The sequence below is a fragment of the Cavia porcellus genome, unplaced genomic scaffold (genome assembly GCF_034190915.1).
Source record: "Cavia porcellus strain 051 isolate PalLab524CR breed Dunkin Hartley unplaced genomic scaffold, mCavPor4.1 scaffold_15, whole genome shotgun sequence".
In the NCBI taxonomy this organism is placed as follows: Eukaryota; Metazoa; Chordata; class Mammalia; order Rodentia; family Caviidae; genus Cavia; species Cavia porcellus.
Genome location: NW_026947498.1, coordinates 68,416,346 through 68,439,675, shown reverse-complemented (window position 1 = coordinate 68,439,675; position 23,330 = coordinate 68,416,346). Strand labels below are relative to the sequence as shown.

The window sequence follows — 23,330 nt, the reverse complement described above, 5'->3', positions numbered from 1 at the left end:
TAAGTGATTTGTCTTTTCTCTCTGACAGCTTTTAATAATCTATTCTTGTGTTGGATTTCTGGGATGGTGACTATTATATGTCTGGGTGTAGTTTTATTTTGGTTATGACTGTTTGGAGTTCTATATGCTTCACTGATCCTGATGTCAGTTTCTGATCTCATGCTTGGGAAATTTTCAGCTATTACTTCTCTAAATATCCTCCTGACATCCTTCATGTTGTCTCCCTCTCTTTCATTAATCCCTATCATTCTTATGTTATTCTTCTTTGCATCGTCTTGCAGTTGTTGAATTGTTGTTTCCTGGTTCCTTGTTATTTTCAAAAGATCTTTCCTTTCCTGTTCACTAGCTGCAATCCTGTCTTCAAGGTCTGAAATTCTATCTTCACTTTCATTAAGGCGGTTTTTACAACTTTCAGTGGAGTTTTTTATTTCCTGTATATCTCTGTGCATCTGTATTATGTATTCTGTTTGTTTCTTATATTGCTCGTCTAGGGATTCTATCTTTTTGTTTAGTTCCTCCAATTTTTTATCTGTGTTTTCTTTAGATATATTTAGAATCTCTTTCATTTCTTTTATCATTTCTTCTTTTATCTGGGAGATTATTTCGAGTTTGAATTTCTTTAAAGCTTCCTGGAGTTGCTTGTCAATTTCAGTGGCTATTGTGTCCGATATATGAGGTGGATGGGATATATTTTCTTCTATATACATCGCTCCTAGGGTTTCTTGAGATGGGCTGGAGGTTTGAGGTTGTAATTTGGTCTTTCGTTTTGTCATTTTCCTATATTTCTGTGTTTCAAGTGTTACTTGAAAGCTTCCTCAGGATCTGTTGAAAATCCCCTTCTATGTTTGGAGCTACTGGGACTCTGGCGCCGCGCTACTCCAAGCCATTAGGCCTACAGAACCAGTGGCCCTCCTCTGCCTGCTCAGAACTCCGCAGTTCCAGACAAGCTGGGCCTCAGGGACACTGTGCGCCCACCTGCCCCTTGGAAGCTCCACAGTTCTTCAATCGCAGCCGGGTTAGGGTACTCACCACAGGCCGCAGTGCTTCAGGAACCTGTGGACCCTCCCTGGTTGCAGAGATATCCAGAGTCCTCCAGACACGCAGAGAGGCCAGTGAGGGCACCCCAGATCTGCCCAGCTCCTCCTCTGCAGACCTGTGGCCAGGCGCGGCAGCTAAACAGGCTGGGCTAGGCTGGTAGTGTGGGCCAGCCCACCTATTGGGAGCTCAGCAGGTCTCCAAATGAAGCCGGGAATGGGGAGGCTGATGTGGAAGCCTTAAACCCACCTCTCTCCTTCACTGCACCTGGAAGCCTGAGGGAACTCCAGCAGTCTGGGCGCAGAAATCCAGAGTCCTCCAGACACGCAGAGAGGCCAGTGAGGGCACCCCAGATCTGCCCAGCTCCTCCTCTGCAGACCTGTGGCCAGGCGTGGCAGCTAAACAGGCTGGGCTAGGCTGGTAGTGTGGGCCAGCCCACCTATTGGGAGCTCAGCAGGTCTCCAAATGAAGCTGGGAATGGGGAGGCTGATGTGGAAGCCTTAAACCCACCTCTCTCCTTCACTGCACCTGGAAGCCTGAGGGAACTCCAGCAGTCTGGGCGCAGAAATCCAGAGTCCTCCAGACACGCAGAGAGGCCAGTGAGGGCACCCCAGATCTGCCCAGCTCCTCCTCTGCAGACCTGTGGCCAGGCGCGGCAGCTAAACCTACAATCAATTTTATTAATTATCATACAGGAAATTGATTTTGGTGTGGTGCTATACTGTATTCTTCTTGTCTTTCATAATGTCAACAAAACTTTGCTTTCATTTTTCTCTTACTTTTAAGATTGATCTGTTCATTATTTCTATTTTGCCTCTCTTTTTCTAAACACAGTGTTCAGGTTCCAATCAGAAATGAAAATATGCTTACAGCAAAAAAATTGCTAGAGAGTAATTAATACATTAAATTATATTGCATGTATTCAAAGTGATGCTCCCTCTAAAACTTTGACAACAACTGAAGTTCTCAGTTGCATTCTTTTTGACCACAGTCCAGTCATCAAGGAACATCTGTCCAGGTAACGGGCTGCCTTTAATGACTCTTGCAGAGTGAGTCTTAGTGACTTTTCATTCTCCTAAGTTTTGAGAATGTCACAACATATATGGTGCACGCACCTCCCTTATGCTTGTTTCATGCTCAGAACACTCTAGAGGTATACGTTATTAACCTCTTCTTGAAATACTATTCCACTTATTTTGTTCTACCTCATAATTTCTGTTTCATACATTAGGTTTTAGTAGTGCTGAGCAACAACAGCTTAGTGAACACTACACTAAAATTTCCTCTCTACAGGCATTTTATATTTCAGGAAATATTTAATTAAAGAATATTTTTTCATATCATTACATCAAGTTTTTCAGAATAAACTTGCTCCTTGAGAAATTGAATTCACATTTCTTCAAGTGGCATTCCACTCAGTTTAAAGTCATGGCCATTCTAACACCTTAGCTCCGGACTCCTGAATATGTCTAGGACACAGCATTTCCAATCACATTTCATTGTTCCCAGTAAATTCACCAGTGCTTTAAAAAGTGTCTCACTCTTCTAAATCTGTTACAACTTGCATATTTATTGAATTGGGTTCATTTAAGTTTTTGCCATTTCTAACTCCCCAAAACTATCTTCTTACATTATACTAGTATATAGCCTGAAATGCATAATCCAACATTGTATCCAAGTGGTTTACTCTCAACTCCTATCTTCTCATTTCCTCCATATAAACATTATGAGTTTTAAAATATATGCTCCATTTTATTTCAGGAGACATCAGTGCAGACATAGAAATGTAAAATGCAATATTTTTCACAGGGTTTACTTCTCAGGACTTCCACATAAGCAGAGTGGATGTTCCTGGCATTCCTGGCAATATACCTCACCACCACTGTGGGGAACCTGGGTCTGATTAGTCTTGTCAGGAAGGACCCTCACCTTCACACACCCATGTATTTTTTCCCTTGGTAATTTTGCCTTTGTAGATGCTTTGTTAACATCCACTGTGAAACCTCAGGTGGTGGTTAACCTGTTAGACAAATACAAGTTGATCTCTCTCTCTCCAAATGCATGGTAGAATTTTTCTCCTTTGCAATAAGTGTAACCTCAGAATGTTTTCTCTAAGCAACAATGGCTTACGATCGCTATGTAGCTATATGCAATCCTTTACATTACTGTCATTATGACCAATAAACTGTGTGTACAGCTATTAATTTCATCATTTTCAGGTGGCTTTCTCCATGCATTAATTCATGAAAGTTTTTTTTATTCAGATTAATGTTCTGTAATTCCCACATCATACATGAGTTTTATTGTGATGTTATACCATTGTTTAAGATTTCTTGTACAGATCCTGCTCTTAATTATCTACTTGTTTTTATTTTCTCTGATTCAATTCATGTATTCATGATTTTGATTGTTCTTGTCTCTTAAACACTTATTCTATTCACTGTTTTGAGGCAGACGTCTCTCAAAGGCATAAGGAAACCCTTTGCCACCTGCAGAGCCCATCTCTTGTCTGTGTCTTTATACTATGGCCCTCTTGTCTTCGTATATGTGCAGCCAGCGTCTTCACAGGCAGATGGTCAGGATGTGGTCTCCTCTCTGTTTTACACCATCATAAACCATGCACTGAATCCATTTTTCTCCACCTTGAGAAATAAGCAAGTCATACATTCACTGAGAAAGATGTTAAAGAGAAATGCTGAGGTCTCATATTAATATCTGCTCTCTTTTAGCTAAAATAAAAATCATGAACAAATGTTAATGTTATCAGTATTATTCAGAGAGTCTGGCAGTTATAGTTCTACAATGTTAATGATTTCTTTATGTGTTTTATTTTGTTCTTGAAATATTCCCTTCACTCTTAAAGAGTTTAACACCAAAAAATTTAAAGCTGAAACAATGAAAACATTTTACAGTTTGTGTTCTTGAATTATTTATATATTGAGCAATAAACCATGCATCATTGCAAAGGACCTAAGTATGGTAAGTTTATACAGATAATACTGTTGTGTAGTTGGGACTCATGTCACATTTATGTTTCTGTGGCTGAAAATGTGTTTTTGAATGCAAAATAGCAAAGTATTACTGCTAGTCATAAAAATAGTCTTTTTGTTCTATTTGTATTGAGAAATGGTGAGTTTCACATCTTGGAATTATTCAAATTGCATATGACAGAATTATCAACTAAACTTTGTATACACCTATACAAATGAGAAATGAGTTAAAACAGTGAGTCCCCTGCTAAGAGTAAAAATATGTTCTTAGGTCAGTGTTCTTTAAGTAATAAGAAGATGTGTGTCACCTCTTTTTGTCCTTGATTGCTACTAATCCCTTTATAAATGTCATGCTTTCTTTCTGGGCAATGTAAAAAGCCTCCTTAATTCAGACAATTAATGAACAAATTAAACAATTAAGAATATATGTTAGACCAATAACAGTTTGAAATGGAGATATGAATGAATCTAACAATCTGTATGAAGAAACATCTGATAAAGTTTGGGAGGGCAGAAAGATGAACGTGTCAGCAAGAACTAGAAATTCATTAAAAAGTGATTAATTTTTACGGTGAGAGTTTAAAAAGTGGTAATATAGAAAGTATATGTCTATCTTCCTTAAGTGTAATGAAAATCATAATGCTTCACATTCAAACTTCATTGCAATGTTTTGTTCACATGAGGAGCTTTATATGGATATTACTGAAGTACAAGTTGTTATAACATTATATAATGCTGTGCCATCCTCTCTGAGGATGTGATAGAAAACGCTGAATGTCCTTCAGATTCTCTAAGTATAGTGTGTGATCAAGCTGCAGGGCTCCCTTGGCCGTTTTTCTATCACACTTGATCTCAGGCAAAAGCCCAAATGGTGCTGCCACTTATCGGTTAACAATGAAATTCCATGCATTTTTTCTAGAGATACCAGTGATTCTTTCTTTTTAAATGTTTTTTCATTTTAAGAAACAAAACAGAAAATGATACAGAATTAAAATAAATAGTAGAAAATTCTTTTACCATAAAAATGAATCACTCTTTAAATGAAAATCTAGCTGTTGTAACTTCCATCTTGGGGATACTTTCATCGTTCTGCCCTCCCAAAATTTGCTATCAGATGTTTTTTGTACACATATTTTAGCTTTATTCATATCTCAGTGTAATAGATTCTACTATATTGTCATTACTTCTAAATTACATAGTTTGGTAGGATAAGAGGTCTGTAGATAAGAAAATGGAATAATGGCCTTCATAGGTCTTCTATGTAATGTCTACTAGAGAGAGCTAAAAAAAATTCCACTAGAAAAAAAATTCCCCTAAGATGCAAGTCATAGACAGGAGTAGAGAAAGAGAGGGGAAAAAAACACATAAAGCAAGATACAAAATGGCCTTGGGAGTTGCACCAGGAGACCAGAAAAAGAGTTTACAGGCCGTATACAGAAAGCCAGTATACAAATGATTAGCAGTCCTTCCCTCCAAAAGAATACAGGAGAAGCAACCTGGATGTGTATGTGTAAGTTTAAAACAGTATATACAAACGCCCATACTGTATACATATGTAATTACTCTAAAGTCATTGTGTTATTCAGTCTAGAGTCACTATATTCATTATATAATATAGACTATAATAGATATCCATCGACCCCTTACTAACTCTTAAGATAACGATAAATGAGGCACACTTTGCCAATCAGCTGGCTACCACAATGAAAAGGCCCTAAATAGTAGGTCAAAGAGAAGTAAGCAAACAAACAAACACAAGGACGATGAAAAAATGACATTAGGTAGAAGTGCCAGGAAACCAGTTCAAGTGCCAGAAAACCAGTCCATTCTTTTGGAGCCACACCCTGACTCCTTCTTACCAGGGTAACTATCAAGCTTCTCCTCCTACCCTTTTCCTCTTACAAGTAAAGTGTTTTACTTTCGTTAATCTTTTTCCTTCTAACTTTTTCTTGGGTCTGATTTACAGTTCTGTTGGATTCCTGGGACAGCAATGTGGGGTAACTTTTGTGGTATTGGTATCTAGATTAGCATAAATTGATATGGTCATCAGTATGTCCAGATTATATGATTTATATGTCAACGTTCATGTGTATCTATAAATGTATGTAAAGTTTTCACCATGTTTTTGCTCATATTCACATTATTTGTGGCTTACAGTAACAAAAATCTTTTGGGGGGGCAGTTTAAGACAGAGTCTCTCTATGTAGTTCAGGCTAGTCTTAAAGTCACTGTGATCCTCCTCCCTCAATCTGGGATTACAGGCTTGCCCTACTATGCGGTTTTAGTTGTTAAAATGTGAAATGTCTATGATGACTTAAGGTTTTTTTTTTTATTTTAGACATCTGTAATGCCGTCACAGGACTCCTATATCAACTGAGTGGCAAATGTCCCTCTTCTTGGCATTCTTGGCAATATACCTCGTCACGACGGATTATTCTCATCAGGAATGATCTTCACCTTCAGATATCCATGTATATTTTTCCTTGATAGTTTAACCTCCAGTGATGAGTGATTGTCATCCACCATGACACCAAAAATGCTTGTTAACTTATTTGACAAATATCAGATAGTATCTTTGATCTAATGTATGATACAATGTTTCTCTGTTGCAGCCAGTGTAACCACAAAATATTTTCTCTTGGGTACAACGGCTTACAATCACTATGTGGCTCTCTGCAAACCTTTACTTTACCCAGTGATTACAGCCAATAGACTATATGTACAACTATTGGTTTTTATCATTTTTAGGTGGCTTGCTTCATGACTTAATTCATGAAAGTTTTTTTTATTCAGATTAACCTTTATAAATTCAACATCATGTGCTACATTTACTGTGCTGTCCTACATTGCCAAAGATTCCCTGTGCTGTTCCTGCATTTAATTATCTAAAGCTTTTCATTTTCACTGGTTCAATACAAGTATTCAGCAGTGTGACTATTATTGTTTTTGATACATTTGTTTTCTTCACACTTTCAAAAAGGAAATCTGAAAGGGTGCAAGCAAAGCCTTCCTCATCTGTGCAGCCCATTATTTGTCTGTGTCTTTATAGTATGGCCCCATTCTCTTCACTTATGTTCATCCAGCGTCTTCACAAGCAGATTATCAGGATATGATCATCTTTCTATTTTACACAGTTGTAAACCCCACATTAAATCCATTGATCTATAGCCTGAGAAAGGATCAAATTATAGAATCACTGAGAAAGATGTTACAGAGAAATGCTTAGATCTCATATTAATATCTTCCTTTATTTAATTATATAAGAAGAATATGTGAATAGTTTTTAGTAATATTCAATACTTTTTGCAGTTAAAGTTCCATAATGCTAATGAGCTAAGCTTTTTGTACCTTATTAGCTTCTTATGTTCATTCATGAACATAAATGATTTTAATTGCAGTATTCATGTCATGCCAAATATTTAATGCTGAAAATAAGTAAAAGCAATATACAGGTTGCATTATAAATACACTGACCAATAAACTGAAATGCTGTTCAAAAGGACTTGGACGTGGTAAGTTTAAAAAGACGTAATGTTGTGTAGTTTGGGACTCTTACCACATTTACTCCAGTGTGGCGGCAGATTTGTGTTTGAATGAGAAGGAAATACAGGAATATTGAGGGTCATGAGATAGATCTTTCATTCCACTTGTTTTGAAAAGTGATGTTTCACTTTTTGGAGCTTAAACAGCTCTGAGATATCAAACAGAATTATGAACAAGACTTTGAAGATAATATTCCACAATGAGAAGGGAGTTAAAATAGCGACATGAAGGCTAAACACTAAGCTGTTCTTAGTTCAGTGTTCCTGAGTAAAGAGGAGTGTGGCCTCTCTTTGTCACTGATGCTGTTTAGGGACTTTCTAGGTGTCTAAAATCCTCATTAACTCAGAAAAATAATAGATTAAATTAAATAATTAAGCAAGGTGGGTATAGAAAAAGCTGGTGGAAAGAAGGAAAGGTGTTTAATCTTCTTTAAAAATAGTACCATTGAAAGCTTATTGAAAAGTTTGGTACAGATGAAAGAATTTAAATTTATATTACCAAAGTTTAAGTAGTGGCAAAATGATATGACATTCAGTGTCCAGTGACTGGCTGAGAGAGAAAAACACTGAATGCTGGATTTCTTTTCTCCTCACATTCTTTATTATAATACGTGATCAATCTGCAGTCTATTATTTGCCTTTTACCTCTCCACAGTGGCATTCCACACATTTTTACAGCGATACTACTGAATCCTTCATCCTAAGATCACTCATCTTATGTTTGCAAAATTCTAGTTATTTTTATCTTCCATCGGGCTGACATGCTGCCTTCCCAAACTTTGCTATTAAGTGATACTTCACAGAGACCACAGATTAAATTGTATTTCACTTTAATATTTTTCAGTTGATTATCTTTGATACTGGTTTATGTACATTTATTGTACATTTATCTTGATCATTATAATTTTATTTGGTCATCAGTAGGTTCAACTAATATGATTTACATATAGATGTGCACATATACTATAAATATACAAAATGTACATGTATATATAGCCTACATTCTTTTTTTACATTATACATGCTTCTTAAAATCAGATTTTGATTTAATGTGATATTTAAGCTTGTATGTTCATTTTAGTTCACTTTTAAAGCTCACCCATCTTTCTACAAGTGACAAATGTATCTTTCTTTATGAAAGTGTAGTATTCCATTGTAAAAACTTATCATTTTCTTTTCCTTTATTTTGTTGATGGAAATATAAGCTGTTTCTAATATTTACCTATCATGAATTTTGGCACTATAAACATGGACATGCATGTTCCAGGGTAGCATGATGTTCTTATCTCTTAGGAAGATACTTATCAGGACCAGCTAGGTCAACTGTAGCTCATACTTTCAATTTTTGAAGAAACTCCACACTGATTTCCATAGCAGTTGTACTAGTTTGCATTGCCATCACACTTATGTAGAAGGGTCATGTTTTACCTGCAGCTCCCCACCCAGCATTTGTTATTTGGTTTCTTAATGGTATCCTTTTATCTAGCATAAAGTAGAATCTCAGTGTTTTACTTTTCATTTTTCTAGTTATCAGAGTTGTTGAACAAGTATTTTTATTTATTTGCCATCCGACATTCCTCTAATGATGAGTGTGCATGCTTTCATGTTGCTTTTATTTGCCTGGCCCTTGTATTTTGAGGGGCCACTTTTTTTTGAGTGTTTCATTTATTCTAGATATTAGTCTTTTATCTGATTTATAGCAGAGAAATTTTTATTCTATTCTGGAGAAGTCTCCTTAGTTTGTTGATTTTTGCTTTGTTGTGTACAGGAGTTTTGACTTGATCTGATTCCATTTGCTAGTAGGATTCTTGATGGTTTTATGTGTACAAGTTAAATTCTCCTCAGAAAATCATTATACTAAGCTCACATACTCAAGATTTGTGCTTGTTTTATCTTCCAGCAGATAAGTGTTTCTGCTTTAATATTTAGATCTTTGATCCATTTTTATTTGAGTTACTACATGGTGAGTGATTTCAATCTGGGTTCAATCTTCTTCATGTGGATGGCTGGTTTCCCAGAAGCATTTATTAAAGAGGCTCTCTTTTTCTATTAGTGTTCGTTTTTGAAACCCTTGTGAAAGAATACGTAACTGAATGTGCTTGGCACTTTTCTGCATCATCTCTTCTGTTATACTGATCTACATGTGTGTTTTTGTGCCATTAATATGCTTGGTTTGTATCTTAGTAAAATCAGTTGACATATGGGGTGGTGATGTCTTTAGCTTATTCTAAAGGTTTGCTCTACCTATTCGAATATCTTTAGGCCCCATATGAATTTTAGGATAGTTTTCTGTTGTTCTTTAAAAATGCTTTTGGTATTTCAACTGAGGTTGTGAGAAACCTGTATATCAATTTTGGCAAAATATCTGTTTTGTCTAGCTTTGTTCTATTGAACCAGGATTAAGGGAAATCTTCATTATCTGATCTTTTTTTTTTTTTTTTTTTTTTTTGCAGAGTGTTTATGTTTTCATTGTAGATGTCTTTGTTTTCCTTGGTTAGGTTAAATTTCAAGTATTTAACTGTACTTGTCGCTGTTGTGAATGGAGTTCTTTTTCTAAATTTTTCTTAGTGTTTCTTTATTGGTGTATGAGAACAGTACTGATTTTTTTGTGAATTGTTTACTTTATTGCTAGAGTGCTAAGTTTGGTTACTAATTCTACATGTTTTGGTAGAACTTTTTAGGTCCACTATGTAGCCAGTCATATTGTTTGTGACTAATATTTTAATGTCCTTCCTCCTTTCCTGTACATAGCCTTTTGTTGCTGTTGTTTTTGTTCTTAGGGCTGCTGTTGTTGGTGTTCTCTAGCCTGAGTACTTTGGTTAAAGTTGCACTAGTTATACGGGTCATGCTTGTCTTGTTACTAATTTTGTAGTAAAAATTCTGTGTTTTCCCCTCTATAAATCATGGTGGAAGTAGATTTGTAACAAATGACTTTTATCAGATGTTGATTAAGTCCATAACTACTCTATTTAGAGTTCTAATAATAATGGACGTTGGATATTTCAATGGCTTTTTCTGCATCTATTGAGATGACTGTATGATTTTTGTCTCAGGTATTCTTTATGCAGTGGGTTACATTTATTTATTTGTGTGTCCACCATCCTTGCATCCCTCATATGTAGTCTACTTTGGCATGAAGTAGGGTCTTTCTAAAGATTTGTTACATTCTGTTCAACAGTATTTTGTTTAGCATTTTTCACCTAGGTTCTTTAAAGAAATTGTGATCGTAATTTTTTTTGTTTGTTCGATTTTGGAATCAGGAATGTTGACCTCCTGGATGTCTCTGGGAGTATTTCTTCATTTTAAATTTTACTAAAGGGTTTGAGGAATGTTGGCACTAGATTGTCTTTAAAAATTAGTAGAATTCAGCAGTGAAAGTATGAGGACCTGGACTTTTCTTGATAGATTTTTGACTGTTTGCTTTTTACTGTTGTCTGAAGGTCAGTGCCTGTTACTGGACTATTTTGGGTTTTAAAATATTCTCAGCTCAGTTTTAGTAATGTGTAAGTTTTGGGATCCTATCTCATATCAAAATGTTGAAAATATTTTCTCACACTCTGTATATTACCTCTTGGCTCGTTTGCTTACTTCCTTTTCTGTGCCAAAGACTTAGTTTTATATTATCCCTTCTCAATCGATCTCTACTTTTCTTATTTGTGCTTTGAAGATTCTATCTCCAAAATTGTCTCTATTGATATTTTGAAGCATTTCTGCAAGTTTTCTTATAATACTTTTGTACTTTCCAGTTTTACATGTAGGCCTTTGATCTATTTTGAGTTAGTTTTAATGTACAATGAAAGATAAGGACTCAGTTTCATTCCGCATATAAATATTAAGTTTTTACACCATAATTCATAGAAATAACAGTACTTCCTGTAATGTATGTTTTAGGTGTCTTTGTCAAAGATCAGTCGCCTTACACATTTGTATTGATTTGTAGATTTCCTGTTCTATTCCATTAGTTTATGTGTTAGCTTTATGTTGAGTCACATTGGATTCTTTTTTTTTTTTTTTTTTTTTGTCTTTTTCTTTTTTATTGGTACCGGGGATCGAACTCATGACTGCCTGCTTGCAAAGCAGGCACTTATGCCGCTGAGCTAAATCCCCAGGTCCCACATTGGATTCTTTAGCACAGTTTGGTAGAATGTTTTGAGTGAGTTGTGATGTATGTGAATTTCTCTTTTGTTCAGGATTGCTTGAGCTATTGCAAGACTTTATACTCCATATAAATTTTAGGAGTATCTTTTCCATTTCTGTAAAGAACTGTAGCTGTATTATGATTGGGTTTGCCTTATATCTGAGTTGTATAATATTTTAATACTTTTAACCCAGAAATCTAGAGTCTCTATTACTGTTTGTGTCATATTCAAACTGTCTTGTGTGTTTTATATTTTTCACTTCAGAGATTCTTAGTCTTCAGATTAAAATTAATCAAAGTATTTAATTTTTTAAAAAATGATTTTAAATATTATTTTCTTGATTTCTTTTTCAGCAAGTTTGTTATTGGTATATAAAACACTTTTTATTTTTCCCATTCATTTTATATTTTATATTATTACTGAATTCATTAGTTTTCTCCTTTGAAAAAGTCTTTAAGTTTCCATACATATGAAATCATGTCACCTGCAAGTAGGGATAAGCTGATTTCCTCCTCTCCCCTTTGGGTGACTGTTACTTCTTTCTCTTGCTTTGGCTGGGTCTTCCAGACTATTCATGAATAACAATGGGGGAGAGGCATCCTTGCCTTTTTCCACAGATTGGAGGCAGTGTCTTTTGATTTTCCCCATTTTGTATTATGTTGACTATGGCTTGTTGTATAGTTATCTTGTATTGTTTTTAGATGAGTTCTTTCTTACATTTTTTTAAAGGGTTTTCCACATAAAGAAATGGAGAACTTCAATGAGTGCCTTTACAGTGACAGTTTGAATGATCACATTTTTTGTTATTCCTTCTGTTGGTATAATGAATTATATTTACTGGTTTGCATAGGTTGCAGCTTCCTTACATAGTTTGAATAAATTCTAGATCATAATGTATAATCACTAGCTGTGCTCTTGGAGTCAGCTTGCTGGTACTGTATTTAGATGTTTACATTAGTGCTCAGCAAGGATATTAATCTGAAGATTTACTTTTTGTTATATTCTGATCTCATTTTGGTATCAGTATAAATCTGGCATCTTAGAGTGATTTGGGAAGTGTTCCATGCCTTTCAATACTTTGTGGTACTTCGAACATTATTGATTCTTGCTTTCTTTTGGAGCCTCATAAAATTAATCTGAGCAGCCAACTGGTCCGTGACTGTTAATATTTTGATATAAAATGTCCTTTGAAGCTAATATTCAGAGGTGGGAGCTCCTTAGCAGGAGCAGGTCGCTGGGGAATGACCTAGAATGGTGCATTATCACCCATGGCTCATCCCTCCTCTCTGTTTCTGGGTTTACTTGAGATGAATTGTCACCCTTGGCCAAGCCCTTCTACTTTTCTGCCTTGAAGTCAGCCAACTTAGGACTGAATAAAGTGGAAACTGTGAGCCAATAAACATCTGTATGAATTAGACAGAGTTGAACAGGACAGCAATTTTAGAAGCTCACTTTATTCAGGTCATGGCTGTTGAGTAGGATGTCTCAGCAATAGCAAATGACTTATACACTGATCTTGTTTTTCTAAAGATTGTATTATAGACGCAGTACTATTATTATTCATTTTTCTGTTCATTTTTTTATGTACATAGAGTTCAATATTAGTTGGCTTTATGGATCCTAAAGTTTATTAATTTCTATATTGACTTCTAGCTTTTTTGTTTTGGGGTGTTTTGTTTTTGTTTTTAGTGCTAGGAATCGAACTCACAATGTCTTGCTTGCCAGGCAGGTGTTTATGCTACTGAGCTAAATCCCCAGCCCCAGCATCTAGTTTTTACAAGTGGATGTTAGTGTTTCTTTCTGGTTCTGAATTATCAGTTAGACTACTAACTCTTCAATCTATGTTTTACTTTACTCTTTTTTTTTTTCTTAAACTAGCTGACCGTTCAGGCTTTCAAATAGCCAATTATGTGATCATATGATATTAACATTATTTCCATACATTCTATTTCATCCATTCCTGCTCTTTTTTATTATTTCCTTATTTCTAATAGTTTTGATTTGTTTTGCTCTTGATTTACTAGTTTCTTTGTATATTTGGTTAAACTTCTTTGTATATTTTGTTTAAACTACTTTGAATTATCTGTTATTTCTAAGGCAAACATTACTTTGTAAAATTCTATACTGTTGCATTTTTAGGATTCCATGTATTCTGTTATGTTGTGTTTTCATTTTCATAATTTCAAGAATTTATAAAATTTCTCATTGGTCATCCAGGCACAGGTGGGTTCAGTTTTCATGTATTTGTACATTCTATAGAGTTCTTGTGATGTTTGCACCTGTTCAGTTGTAAAATCACGATACAATTTCAATGCTTTTGATTAACTGAGATACTGTTTTGTTAGTTTAAGTCTGCATGATCTGCCTACGAAACCAAATGTACTTCTATTAGTGTATTGAAATCTATCTTTTTGCATATAATAATGTTCCCTTTAGATAATTTGATCATTATGGTTTAGATCAAACATGTTCACACTACTGATGGGAATGTAAATAGGTATAGCCATTATGGAAAATGGTGTGAAGATTACTTTAAAACTAAAAACTGAATACTAAAAACAGAACTACTATATGACTGATCACTCCCACTTCTTTTTTTTTTTTGAGATTGAGATTTTTTTTAAATTTTATTTTTAAAATAGTAAAAATACAACAGAACAGGACAGAACAAGGCCAACTGACACAATGCAGTGAAACTGGTACAGAACTTCACAGTAGGATACCGGGATGATAGTAATAGGTACTGTGGTACAGCTCATTATCTTCACAATAGGTGTCCAGTCAATTAGGAAAAGTGAAATCAAACCAAAATGGGATATTATAAAACCACTTGAGAGTATTGAATAGAGCAAACAAAACAAAACAGTGAAAACAAACTTTGCCTTAAAACAGAAGATAGAACAAAATCCCCCATATTTGGTATATTGCATATGGTCCTCCTCCCGAGATGCCGAGACATCTATCCCCAGTAGCTACATAGAGGTCAAGGGGTTTGATTCTCAGCCCACATGCCAGTAGGCTATGGGATGTTCTGGTTCCTCTCCTGGCCCACACTGGGGGCGCCTACCGAGGCGGGTGGGGGTGAATAAACTGCATAAGTCCCACCATGGCCGGATTTTGAGAGGGCTCATTCTCCTCCTGATCTACGCTGGGTGCTTACCAAGAGTGCAAAAGAATAAATTGCCTAAGTCCCACCATGGCCAGATCTCAGGAGTGCTAGTTCTCCTCCTGGCCCACTCCTAGATGCTTACAAGAGGGCTGATAATAAACTGCCTAAGTCCCACCATGACTGGATTTTGGGAGCACTGTATCAGTCCCACTTCTAATTAAATATCCATAGAAATTTTAAGGTAGTTTTCAGAACAGGGATCTGCACTCCTATGTTAACTACATCATTATTCACAATAGTCAAAACAAGGAAACAACTTAAATGTAAATTGACAGACGAAAGGGTAAATGTATCTATGCGTTTAACAAAACAGTACTCAGTCTTGACAAGGAAGATCTTACCATTAGCGCAACACTGAAGAACCTAGAAGAAAGTATTCTTAGTGAAACAGGAAAGACACAGTGGACAAACACTCCATGGTCCTGCCTATTTGAAGAAACTAAAAGAAAGAATCTCATAGAAGCAGAGAGTATGATAGTGTTTTCCAGGAGAGTGAATTAGTGGAATGAGGAATTGTTCAAAGGGAAGAAAGTTCTAATTATATTAGGTGAATAATTTCTGAATACCTACCATGAAATGTGATGTTTATAATTAGCAATACTGTGTTGTATAGTTAAGTTTTTGCTAAGAGGTAGATTTTAAATCTTCTTAATTTTGAATGTTTTTAAACTTGTACATGTTTGCAGTATACAATATTTAGTTTCCCTACAGTATTTGGTACATATATATGACACATTTTAATTCCTTTTTGATCCCTTTTCCCTTGTTATCCCTACCCTGCATCTCTTGATCCTCCTATGCTTTCATGGAGAATGGGCTTTTCAGAGAAGGATGAATCTAGAATTTGTGACTGACTCATGGTCCAATGCTAGGATTAAGGGGGTGAGTACTACACTCACCCTATGGTGCGTGGCCTGCATACCCTATAAGAGACAGAAAGAAGGTTATTCCTTCCATTTCTTATTTTTTGCTCTCTTCTACCACTATGAACTATTGTCCCTCTGTCCTATGCAACTCTGTCTTGGAGCCAGCTGATTATGAACAGAAACCTCTACAAACTGTGAGCTAAATAAATCTTTCCCCCAGGGTAAAAAAGAAACAATGATCACTAAAACTCTCCAACAGACAGCAGCGGAGCTTTTGAAAAATGACTGGATTCATTTCTAATACAGCTGACTTGTTTTTAGAAGATGACACATAACTGGATTAAGGTCACTGTGGGTACAACCTGGAAAGGCATATCTCCCTTCCAGACTCCTCCTTCCTTTCCCAAATCCTGGTCATCCATGCCATACTGATATGACCACCAAGAGGTTTTTCATGAGCTGGGACTCTGTATAAATCCACTTTCAGAAAGCATACCTCTCCTCAGAAGAGAGTTTTTTTTTTGGGGGGGGGGGTGTTAGTCTAACTTAATCAAGACATTCCAAATATATCCCCCTAAACTGACACAACTCTCTTTATGTCAAGCTCTTGTGTGACTCACTTGGTCATAGCATACATTCTATAGGTCTGTTAGCTGTTTCTTAATCAAACAAGGTAGCATACCAGAATAGAAACAACTCATTCTTGCTACACCAACACATATCAGACCTAATCATACCTAATCCACAAATGAAGACATTTCAGATTTATAATTTGCTTAACATAAGAAAATATACTATTTATAACAAAAAGTGCTATAATCCCTGCTACAAATTTTTAAAGATTCTAGAGTTTCTCAAAAGTCAAAGTCAAAGTCTCTTCTGGGATACAGGCCAAATCTTAGTTGTGAGACTGTAAAAATGCAATGCAAGCTATGTAATCCCTAGGTCCAGTGGTGGAAGGCAAGTATTTCCATTCCAAAATGAGAAGGGGAAAAGAAAAGAATTGAATCAAAGCCACTTTAAAACACAACAAGGCATCATCAAGCACTGCTGATTCATATCTGGCATGCAAGGCACATGATGGTAAAATGTGGGTTCCAAGAGGGTTGACTGTTGCAACCCCTATGACATTGCTGATTGCAGCCCACATAGCATTTCTACTGAGTTGCTCCCCTCAGCCTGTAGCTTTCTTTAGTAGAGATTTCACATTCCTACTATCTTCAACTTCCTGTGATGGCTATTGTACCTTTGGTTTTATTCCCACAGGTTTGTATCTTCCCCTCTCAGGCCACTACTTGGCCTCACCAGCCTTTCTTTGAAATCTGCGCAGACGTTTCTCTAATCCAAAACACTTAGAGCTTGCATGTTCATTAAATCAGCATCATACTAAACAAACCTATCTTTGCTCTCAGTAGAACCAGTGTCCAGAGTCTATTAAACCATGGCTGCAGCAGGTGGTAGGTACCTGGAGTACTGAACACAGTAAAATGAAGCACAGGCAACTCATTCATCATAAGGCCATTTTAAGAAAGGGACCTAGGGAGTGGCCACACCAAAAAACAAAACAAAAAAACAAAACAAAACAAAAAAAAACACAAGACTGGCATTTTTGCACTCATAAGCTTTGGGGGCTTGCTGATGTTTGAAATACTCTTGTGGCATCTTTCCTTTTTATTCTGGAAAAACTACTTTATTTCCGTAAAAAGGAAATAATCTCTTTAGTACCCTTGAATTTTGGTCCCAATTTTACCTTCTGGGCTAAATTTTACTCTTTTTAAATTTCTATGATCTGGCTTTTGTATCTGATTCTTACTGTAAATCTGGCTAATGGCAATCAGCAGTACCTATGCCACCCCCTGAATGTTGTGTCTCTTTGAAATTTTTCCTAACAGATTGATTAGTCCACAGTCCTTAATCACACTGTCTCACAATAATCTCAGGTCTTGGGTAAAATATACACAAATTTTGTGCCTGAGTGTAAAATACCTGGCATATAGACCAAAGCCACTGGAGTCTCTACTCTGCACTGAAACTCCCCAAATCTGATGTTTATCATCAGCATTTCTGTCAGCATTTTGATCTTTTGCCCTCTGACAAGAATCAAGAATAAAGATCTACTAAGAATATTTTAGAACGTATCTGCAAATCTTACTATACTCCTTCTATAAACCTGTTTCAAAGGCTTCTAAAAAAGTAGACCAGATACTCTCACAACAACAGCCCACTTTCTGAAGTAGTATTCTTTTATATTAATCAGTGTTCTCGTCATTGGAACACAACATGCAACTCATGAAACATAAGGTGACTTAATTTAGCTCGTGTTTTAAGAAATCTCACTACATGGTCAGCAAGTTCCAAGATAACAGCGTTATGGCAAGAGGGCATGATGGAGCAAAGCTGCTTAGTTCACAGTGGTGGGAAGAAAAGCAGAGAAATAGTGCCAGATGGAAACAGGTGAAGGACCACATGTGGTGTCTAGGTCAGGCCACCACAAGGCACTCTTATGAATCCAGAGTGCATTCTACTAATTGCCTATTTCTCTTTTGTTTTACTTTATTTTATTTTATTTGAAAGAGAATAAAGCTGAACAAAATAAACAGAATAAAGCCAATCAGAACAGAACAATGAAAGCAAATATGTCTTCAAAACAAGATAATAGAAAATCGACAATGGCTACTCTAATGTCTTGTTCTCTTCAAAATAGCCGCTCACACCATGTGAAATAATAAATCAAAACAGAGCCGAAGATCAGTGGAATAGATTAGAAGATACAACCACAACTACGAACACACTCAACCACCTTATCTTTGATAAAGGAGCCAAGCAGGTTCACTGGAAGAACGACAGTCTCTTTAATAAATGGTGCTGGAAAAACTGGCTCTCCATTTGCCGAAAACTAAAGCTAGACCCATGTCTATCACCATGTACTAAATTAAAATCTAAATGGGTCAAAGATCTGAATATTAAAACAGAAACACTAAATCTATTGGAAGACAAATTAGGTAGAAACCTTGGAGACATAGGAGTAGGTAAAGAATTCATGAACAGGACTCAAACCGCACGGGAAATACTTCCCAGAATCAATAACTGGGACCACTTCTTATTAAAAAGTTTCTGCATGTCAAAAGAAATCTGCAGCATAGTGAAAAGAAAACCCACAAACTGGGAAAAGATTTTAGTGAACTCTCTCTCAGACAAGGGCCTCTTGTCTAAAACATATAAAGAATTAAAGAAACTCAGACCTCCAAAATTCAAAGATCCAATCCAAAAATGGGCATCTGAGATGAATACCCAATTCTCAGATGAAGAAATGCAAATGGCAAATAAATACATGAAAAAATGCTCATCATCATTGGTCATTAGAGAAATGCAAATTAAAACCACACTGAGATACCATCTCACTCCTGAAAGAATGGCCAGGATCAAGAAAACCGACAACAAATGCTGGAGAGGCTGTGGGGAAAAGGGAACTCTCCTGCACTGCTGGTGGGAGTGTAGACTGGTACAGCCTTTGTGGAGATCTGTCTGGAGATTTCTCAAAAAGTTGGGACTGGAAGTCCCATTTATTCCAGCTATTCCACTTCTAGGCATATTCCCAGAAGAACTGAAAGCATCACACCACAGTGATATATGTGCACCTATGTTTATAGCAGCACAATTTGTAATCGCCAGATCATGGAAACAACCCAAGTGTCCATCAACTGAGGAATGGATAAAAAAGTTGTGGTATTTCTATACAATGGAGTATTATTCAGCTATAAAGAAGGATCACATTGAGATATTTATCAATAAATGGGCGCAGCTTGAGACCATACTCATAAGTGAAATAAATCAATCTCGCATGTGTGAATACCGAATAGTTTCCCTAATGTAAGTAATGATTCAAATATATAAAAATATGTGGTAATCATGATTCCCCATTAGGTGGCCTTGGAGCCTTATAAAGTTTTCACTCATTAATTAGAAAGGCTTTATTCTGGGCTTCTTGATTTGAAAAATATTTGAAGCTAGAGTATATGAAGTTTTATCCAAATATTTCAAGGAAAAAGACACTATGGTAACTACTATTAAGTCAGGTTATATGGTGGTGAAGTACTAGGTTGTTGAAACAGTCATGCTGTGACCTCTATTGTTATATTGTTATGTCCTGTTTTATCTCAATCTCCCCCTTATTGTTTTAAAAAAATTAGTCATTTCTTATGTTTGTCTTAATTAAAGAAAAAATTCAAATAATTAGGATATATAAATAATAACTCTTTTTGATTTCCTATTAACTTGTTTTGAAGTCCTGTAGTACTCCCACGATCTTGTTTTGACTGATTAGACTCTGTTCCATTCTATATGGTAGTATCAAGTTTGAAGACATAGGCAACTACTTTGAAGACAATAAGATTCACTAAGATACCCATTCTGGTTTGACTATTGTCTTCTTTGGAAGTCCTGTAATGTTTACAATGCCTAAGTTGTATTGGTCTTGTTCTCTACTGTTTTGTCCAACTTTATAATATCTAATGAGATAGACAATTCTTTTTAAGGAAACAAGGGACAACGTTGATAACCATTGTTGATAAACTTGTACTGTGTTCTACACCATGTGCTATGTCTATCCTTGGTATTGACTGACAGCTTTGTTTTGCCATATTTGACTGTATTCTCCGCCCCCCTCCCCAAAAGTAATAAGCACTAAGGAGTAATGAAATCCAAAGTGTGTGAATTTTGTTGTAAAAAAGAGAGGGGAAGAAAAAAAAAAGAGCTCTAACGGATATAACAGCAAGTGTGTTTAGGGGTGTTAAATAGCTGACTGTATCAATGTTTGTGGATCATTGAACACAGCTGTTTGCAGTCTACCTGTTTGAATGTCCACCTTGTATTCTTTGATGCTGTGATTTGAGGAACTATTTTCAAGATGATAATATGTAATATACTAACAGGTGATTTCTTACTGTTATGTTTTTTTTTTGTTTGTTTGTTTGTTTGCTTTGTTTTTGTTTTGTTTTGTTTTGTTTTGTTTTGTAGTTCTGTATTACGTGTACCCTTACACCGCTTTGGTTTGTTTTGTGTTTTTCTCTTTTTCCTCTTAAATAAAAAAAAAAAAAAATCAAACAGAAAAGACAAAATAAAACAAAAACTAACACAACAATGAAAATAAACAGTAATTCAAAACAAAATAATAGGAAATCAACAATGGTTACCACCTTCACTTTTTAGAGCCTTCCTGTGCAGTCACAATATCCATTGTACATTTTGGGCCCCATTTACTCCTTCAGTTTTTTATGGTATGGCCATAACAGAATGCTCACACACGAGTTTGAAACATTTCACCCCTGAGCATGATCTCAAGTTATATCCATTTAACTAAAGAGCTTTGAAATTACCCTACTTTGTAACAAATAGCTTTCCATAAAAATACCATATCTCTCTTATCCATTCTGTAATTAATGGGCAAGACACCCCTGCTTTGTTCTGGTTTCTGTCTTATGGAACACTGTTTTCTCTCCTTTGACTTTTGCTCTGGGAATTTCCTTTTGAGTTAAAATTTTTTCTTGTATACAATATACTGATGGATCTTGTTTCTTGATCCACTCTCCTTTTTTTTCCTTTTATTGGTGAAATGAGGCCATCTACATTAATCTACATTAATGGTTATTATAACTGGCATGCATTGGCTTGTCAGTCCATGCTAGCCTCGCTTCTCCCCTTCATTAAATTACTTGCCCTGTTTGGCAGTCCCCTTCTGGTGCTGTCCCTGGAGTTATGGTCATCTTTACGTTTTTCTAAAATATTCTTCAGCACTCTCTGTGGGGTTGGTTTGGTGACCTTGAATTCCTTCAATTGTTCTTTATCATGGAAGTATTTTATTTTTCCATTAATTTTGAAAGATAGTTTTGCAAGGTGTATCAAGGCACTGGGTTAGAAGTTGTTTTCTTTCAGGATTTGAAACACTTCATTTCACACTCTTCTTTACTTGATGGTTTGTGTTGAGAAGGCTACCATGATGAATTTTCTTTTATAGATGATCTGTTTCTTTTACTTAACTGCCGTTTATATTCTGTTGTGAGGAATATCTGAGATCTTGATTATTATATGTCTGGGTGTAGATTTATTTTGGTTATGGGTAGTTGAAGTTGTGTATGCCTCGCTTATCTGGACACCAAGTCCTTTCCCATGTTTGGGAAGTTTTCTGCTCTTACATATGTAAATAGTCTTATGTTATTTATGTCGACTTGCTTTTTTTTGCTGATACCTATCACTCTTAAAATATTTTTAATTGTGTTGTCTTGCAGCCATTGAATTATGGTTTCCCGGTTCCTTGTTATTTTTAAGAGATATTTCCTTTCACAATCACTAGCTGCAATCTAGTCTTCAAGGTCTGAAAGTCTTTCTTCAATCTTTTCCAAGCAATTTTGCCAGTTTTTGATGGAAGTTTTTGATTTCTTTGAATCTGTTTTATGCATTATATTCCTTCCTATGTGTGCATTCAAAGTTTCCATCATTCTCCTATGCTCCTCTTTTTTGTGTCTTCTCGAGATATGTTCAGCAATTCTTTCACTTTGTTTGTGATTTCTTTTACCTGAGTTATTATTTCTGATTTGACTACTACTGCAGCCTCATGAATTTGTTCCTTGATTTCCTTCGCTTTCCTTTCAGAGATTTCAGGTATGTGATTTCCATTTTCTTGTATGACTATATCTCCTAGACTTGTTCTGTGTAGACTGCAGCTCTGAGATTGCCTTTTGTTACTTCACTTTGAAATTTTCCTGACTTCCTCCTGACAAGCTGGTTGTGCAGTCCACACTGAGTGTGGCACTTTCCACATTGGGTGCCTCTCCATGGTGTAGAAGAATGGTCCTGCCACCTGGATTTCTCTAAACCCTGGTTCCTGGGGAGGCAGTGAGGCATGGGTGTGTAGGGTTTCCAGACACATGTAGCCACACTGAGGCTTCCTTGATGGACACAGGTGTGTGGCTGTGCTGCTGCTGCTTCTCTTGCCATGTGTGACTAAACCGGGACTCCTCTAATGGTGGCAGATACATGGTGTATCTGGCTGTTTCTCCCTGCCCACACTGGTTGAAGGCAGAAAGCAAGCATCCCCTTGGTGGTAGGAGCACAGAAGCATGTCTGCTGTTTCTCCCTGCTTGTGCTTTTTACCTGAGGGAAGCAAGCATCCCAATGGAAGCAGGTGTGTAGGGGTTGGTCTAGCTGTCTCCATTTCCTGTTTCTCAATCAAATGAAGCTGACATATTCATAGTAATGGTGACAATATGTTTTTTTATGATGATGGTTCCCAACCTTTAATTCATAGTATATCTTTCTTTTTTGATGCATATTAGTTATACAGAGTTGCGGGTTACATGTTGGCATGGGTTTACATGGTATAACATATTTTCTCATTACCCTTCCCTTTGCTTCCTGAGTCTACTAAGCCCCACACCTTTCTCTAATAGTACTTCTTACAGTTTCAGATCATCTCTTTCTCTTTACAAAATTATTTTACATTCTTCATGTGAGCTAAAATATGATATTTGATGATCTGAGTTGCATTTATTGCACCAAATCTGTGGGCTCCTTTTTTCTTTTTATGTAAATTA

General features: G+C 36.1%; 1 pseudogene; it reads left to right on the top strand.

Annotated features, from left to right (window-relative positions):
- Nucleotides 1-2,880: 2,880 nt before the first annotated feature.
- Nucleotides 2,881-3,747, top strand: LOC100718673 (olfactory receptor 5H17-like; annotated as a pseudogene).
- The last annotated feature ends 19,583 nt before the right edge of the window (nucleotides 3,748-23,330 follow it).